Genomic DNA, 6,213 nt, shown 5'->3' with positions numbered 1-6,213 from the left:
CACCGTCGGGGAGTGCCAGGGACCCGGCTGTGGAGGAGCCCCCGAAGCAACGCTGCCGAGCCCCTGCTTGTGATCACTATGGCAATGCCAAGTGCAACGGCTACTGCAATGAATGCTACCAGTTCAAGCAGATCTATGGCTAGCGGAGGGGGGGAGTTGGTGCAGAAGAAGAAAGCGATACCAGCTACTTCCTTCACTGAAACGGTGCTATGTCCAAAACACTTAACAGTCCTGGGAGTGGGAGGGCGGGGGGACGTATAAGCTGTCTGCTCGTGTTCGTGTTTATTCCCAAGAATGGGAATAAATGTCTACTTCCTCTAAACACTGCATACAGGGACTGCTGAGGAGGGCAGGTTGCCTTCTGCACAGAGCTGTCGTTCATGACTAAGCTCCTACATAATGCCGTATTTAATTCTTGGACTTCCCAGGAGGAAGTGTGAAGCATTTGAATCCAAAGAACTTCCCAGTTCTGCCTCTTTCTCAATCCCTCCCCTCCTCCCGGGCGAGGAGCCACAGCTACTGTTTGGAGGTGCAGGAGCTCTTTGTGTTTGCGCACATCAGTCAGAGGCAAATCTTTCCTGAGAGGGGTCTCCCAGGACAGGCTGATGCAACTTGCAGTTGATGTCTGAAGAAATTTGCTTTGGGTTGCCCGCCTCCTTGCTGGTGTTCTTAGAGAGCTCGTCAAGGCAGGAGCTCCCACAGGCGTTCAGGGTGTTAACAGCGAGCAGTTTGGTGCTCGCAGAGCCCTCAGCAAACCACAACCAGAAACAAGCCCAGCAGTGGTCTGCTCCAGGAATGTGCTTAACCTAACCAGCATTTGGCTCCTTTCCCAAATCCCAAGACAGCTGGGAAGACAGGTGATTACAGAAACAGCTTTCATGAGCATATGCATGTGCTGGGAAAACTGACTCCTGCTGTTCCCCACCCGTATGGAAGGAATTGCCTCCAACAGACCAAAAAACCCCAAAGCCCTTTGTCTTCGGCTTCAGTTCTGAAACCAGAGCAACTCTTGCATTGTAACTGTCATGAATGTGTGTGCTGCTGTTCGTACCCTCCCTCCCCGTTTCTGTCACACTTCTTTCTGTTACCCTTAATGTGGTTCTGTTACCGTGCAAACCCCTTGGAGCTCGGTAACAGAGTGCTTTAGGGTCGATATTTTACTCCTGGAGTTCATGCATCCACTTCTCAATCTCCATTGCTTTCTTTAGCAACCTTGCCTTTACCACTGTGCCTGGTACCTGCTTCTCTCTTCTCCTTTCACACCTTCTAAGATTTCAGCATCTGTTTTGCTGCTATGATTTTGGAGGTGATACCTCTTCTAAGTTGCTTCTTTAGAATCTTTTTCTAGTTATTAAAACCCATTTTTTAAAAAGAAAAAAAAATAACTCCTGACTTATCTCTGTTAAATTTTATACATTTTGTGAACCTTAATGTGAACATATGTTTTATTAAAATATTTATATTATTTGAAACAATGCAACTTGAAATTTGCACAGCTAGGGTTTTTTTTTTTTTACATCTATTTACTCTTGTATTGGAAGTTACAAACTTATATGTATAACTGAAAAACATTCTCTGGTATAAAGAAATAAATTATTGAAGGATTGAATTTGCCATTTATATTGATGAAAGAGAGCGCAGTTGGGCATGGGACACCCCCTGAAGAAAGCATTTCTGTTCAGGACCACCATCCAGCGTGTTACCAAGTGCTCCCCGGTTCAGGTGATGCAGCCAAGCATCAAGAGGTGATAACTTGCTGTCAGTCTCTGCATACTCCCACCTTACGTCATTGTCCTCTCGGGAAGAGCTCCTGGTGCTGTGGGAGACCCATGCACTCGGTGTGTATAAGGAGTTGGCTCCTGTGGGTGCAGAGTATCTTCAGTCCCCCGGAACTATGGGTGTGGGAAAGTAAGGATGGTCAGGACCAGGCTGCAAGAGAAGCTAAGCTTAGACTGACTTGACTTCGCTTTCTTCATTCATCCATCACTTATGCTAGGGCTTCCCAACCCATGTTGCTTGAGTGCTGCCTTGGGAGGGGGTGATGGCACCGTGTGATCCCCACCTCTGCCCAGCCGTGCGTGCAGCCCTGAAGGCACAGGCCAGCCCCACCACCTCCCCTCACCAGGGGCAGCAGGGAAGCCCCTCACCTTTTGGTTTTAGCATCTGGGTTGCTCGATAGCTCCTGCAAAGCAAGTTGCCAACTGCTGCTTGAAAAAGTACTTGAAAGTGGTGTTTATTCTCATCCCAAGCTCAGCCTAACCCAGCCCAGGGGATTTCTGCACTGTAGCACTCCCTCGGTGTGGCAGGAGTATGCCTGTACCCGCACCCAGGTGTTCCAGACCCCTGCCCAGACAGGCAGTACTGTACACTACCATGGCTTCTTGGTGTTGCCCGTGACCTGAAGGAAAAAAAATGAGTTGGCGCTGCAATGAGTCCCTGTGCAGTCAGGAAAGAGGACCCTTTCCTAAGAGGATGACCTCTCCAGGCCAGCTCTCTCTAGCCTGGTTAACTTTTTAATCCCTTCTGGCTGTTCAGGAGCACACCCCAGCATATGCTTCAGTGCTGTCCCAGTTGAAACCATGTAGATGTTAAGTTCCTGAGTACTTTTGCCACAGGTTAGCTAGTCTTTGGCTCTCCTGGATGCCTGTGCACCTTCTTCACACCCACTACTCTCCTTACACCCTATGAACCCATGTACCACAACCTCGAAGTCAGCCTACTTCCCCCAGAGCAGAGCCTGCTGGACCTACCAACCCTGTCTATGCAGCATACTCCTCTTTTTCAAAATCTGACTCTCTGTTTATCTGTATCTTCCTTCCCCTTTCTTTACAACTCATGCAACTCACATGCCTGCCCGATTCATCGAACTTCTGCACCAGGCGGACACCTCGGTGCTGAAAGAGCAGGCCAAGACTGGGAAGGATGTCTCCGCCAGGAGACGGAGGCAGCTCACAGCCTCCAGCCTCGGCAAGCCCCCACGCGCTGGAAAGGCAGAGCCTCCATCGTGGCACCTTCAGCATCGGGAGGTTGGTTAATTCCAGTCGCTGTTAACTCTGCCGCTTCTGCGCAGAGGAAGGCTTTCAGATGAAATGCCCCAGATCCCACTGATTTTTCTCTGCTGCTTTCTGGGCCCATTACTCATAACCCTAAAGTCACATGAGGCTTGTCTCATTCTGAAGCTCCTATGTAAATGAGTGCCCAGCCTGTCTCTTGTGATTTACTTGTGTGGGAACATTAAAGCTAGTAGGGCCTTTTTTTTAAATACTCTGGTATTTCCCTGATGTCCTTAGGGGATTTTGACCCTCTAATGCTTTCTGCTCTTTGCCCAGACACCTCTTGAGGTTCATGTATTTTTTTCCTTCCTGTTCTGCAAGAGAGAACTTTTATTTGGATTCTCCCTTTTTGTGACCACTTCTGGAAGTCTCTTTGCTAAGATGCAAATCTTTTCACAGCCAGAGATTCTTTTCTTAGTAGAAAGGCAAAATGAGTATGAAACAATTGGCTTAATGACTACTTGAATTGCGCTGGAATTCCTTACAGTACTGTGCAGGAAGGGATCGCTGCGCAGGCTGTGCTCACACATTCATTTTGTTTGGGGAAGGGATACTTTTAAGATGATTACAGTAATTCCTGACTGGGAAGAAAGATGATCTGAGTATTATCTATGTTTCTGGATTTCTCAGGGATCTAGCCACTATGTTAATAGATATCTTATGACACAGAAAAGAAGAAAGCACTTACTAAGTTTTTAGTGTAGAGAGAACGTCTGTTTATCTTTTGATACTTCAGTGCTCTCTGAGGTAGCTATTGAGAAGTGGTTGTTTAAGTAAGGATGTCTTATTTGATTAGCCTTTCACGACCTGCTTGCCATGCAGCTGGGTGTACAGATTCCAGCTGACCCACCGACAGCCCGGAGCGAGTAGGAACGCAGTAAGTGGAAATGGAAAACATTTGTCTGAGTTAGCGTAAACGTAGGAGTGGCTTCATATCTACTTTTTATGTGCTTGATTGAATTGCAAGTGATAGCCATTTTTCCAGCTGCCTTTCATCCTGATGTCCCTGCACATGTCCTAGCGTGGACCGCCCCATTCCTCAGGAGTGTCTAAAGTCAGTTAAATCATCCATACCCGGCAGCTGTGATCTTCACACTGACAGTGGTAGGCACAGGAGAAAAGGCGGTTCAGTGATCAGGATACACACAAAATAAAAGACCCCCATCATGAGACCGAAGCTCTTGGGATATGCTAAGGTGTCTTTCCCACCTGGGACTGGGATACTTGACCCTAAGCTCCATTTCTGAACAGGCACGGCAGGGACTTTTAAGCTGCTATGTCAAGGAGGTAGTCTACCCACTGAAAAAAAAAAACCAAAACCTCTTAACCTGCTCATCCCTAGCTGTGTTTAGGAGGCAGTGAGTGGGCAGGGGTATCTGGTAAGGCCAGACCTGGTAGTTTAGACTGCCAAGACGATGCTTTGTTTGAGAGTCCTGCCTCAGGAAGGCCTCTGAACACCTCTGCAGCATGGGAATGGGGACACGGACTCACCAGAGAGATCCTCAATACCTGGGGATTTTACTAACAGAGGGGCTGAAAGACTTCAGGCAGTATTTGAGGGGGCCTGTGAAGATGTCAGTAGCATCAAGATGTTGGATATAAGATGTTTTGGATATAAATCTCCACAAGTTCATGCTGAGCATAACTTTGTGCGCTTGGGGCCATGAGGCCACAGTGCATGACATTAGCTTGTGCTTTCAATCTGTGCAAAATAAGTGGTTCAGCACGGTGACGTGATGCATGTTGTGTTCAAGTGAAAGAAAGCCACAGGGGAGCAGCAACTGCATAATTTCATCCTGCATACTTGAGTAGGACACTATAGTGTAATATGTACAGCACCAAAATAGAAAACCACAACACTGAACACTTATAATTTCAGTTTATATTAAACTGCCAAGGATGCCTTAAAATCTGGAGGTAGAAGTACAGGTGCCTTTACATCCGAGTGCTCCATCTCCCAGGCGCTTGCGTTTAACATGCAGCGCAGCAAACCTGTCATTGCCAGGAGCAGATTCGATATGCTCACGTAAACTTGTTCCATCATTTCTGTGCTGATGCTTTCTCCATATTCGGTGATAAATACTGATACCAGCAAGCCTCGCCTAGTTCAGAAGGGTTGGCCTAGCTGCATAGCAAGAAAGAAAATGCTTGGAAGCGGTTTAATGGGGCTGCTACTTTGTTAGCTCCCCTTTCCTTGACCGTCCATGGTTATTTTGGAGGAGACTGCCGCTAGCTCTTACAAGGGTTATTCCTCTAGCTCTTGTCTTTAGTAGGACACATTCTAGCTCTTACATTTAGGAGGACAGCCACGGCTCCTGTATGAGCATTATCACTCCTCAGCCGGTGGCCGAGCCGACTTGGTCAGTTGCCCCGTGGACCAGTAGCCGACCGCTGCAGCCGGCTGGCCAGGGCTGTGGCTGTCCCCCTGCTCCCTGCCGGGCAGCCCAGCATGCCCCGCAAGGGGCTGTCGCAGCCCTTTGACGCCAAACAGCTGCTGTAGGAAACCTGGTCAGCCCGGTGTGATGGCATCTCCATTTGTCAAGAGAAAAGCCTGTTGGAAAAAAGCCTGTGTGTGTATATACATACACATATCTAAAAAAAACCCCAAGCGTATTTAATGTCTGTCAAACAGAAACCTAAAATACGAGCAGGTAATTTTGCTTGGGAGTTTTATGATGACTTCTTTTTGTACTAATGTTAATTTTCAAAAAACTCCCCGTGTCTAATATTGAAAGACAGCCTACGGCATGCTATCCAGACTGCCCCCTCCTCCAGCCTCACTAAAGTGAATAATATTACGTACATAACCTCTCCTCCTCCCACCATCCCCGATCTCTGACAGCAATGATTCTTTTTGTTATTGATTTGGCTTTTTTTTTTTTTTTCCCTCCCCTCCTTTTTTTTTGGTTAAGCTCTAGTACACGTCTGTGGTGTTGGGCAGGAAGTCAGATTTCCCCTGGTGAATTACTGGGAGGGGGGGAAACTTAGGTTTTGTTCTCAGCTTATGGCTCCATGTCAAGGGATTCATATGAGCTCATACGAATGCACATTGTGAGTTAGTCCAATTCCCAGCCCCTACTGGTTTTTTTTTTAAAAAAGCAACTGTTCGGCAGCACATCACAAGAAGGGGTCAAAATCCCCTTCTCATTTACAATGTAAA

Source organism: Egretta garzetta, unplaced genomic scaffold, assembly GCF_000687185.1.
Source record: "Egretta garzetta isolate BGI_Z169 unplaced genomic scaffold, ASM68718v1 scaffold397, whole genome shotgun sequence".
In the NCBI taxonomy this organism is placed as follows: Eukaryota; Metazoa; Chordata; class Aves; order Pelecaniformes; family Ardeidae; genus Egretta; species Egretta garzetta.
Note: the sequence above shows the minus strand (reverse complement) of the source record.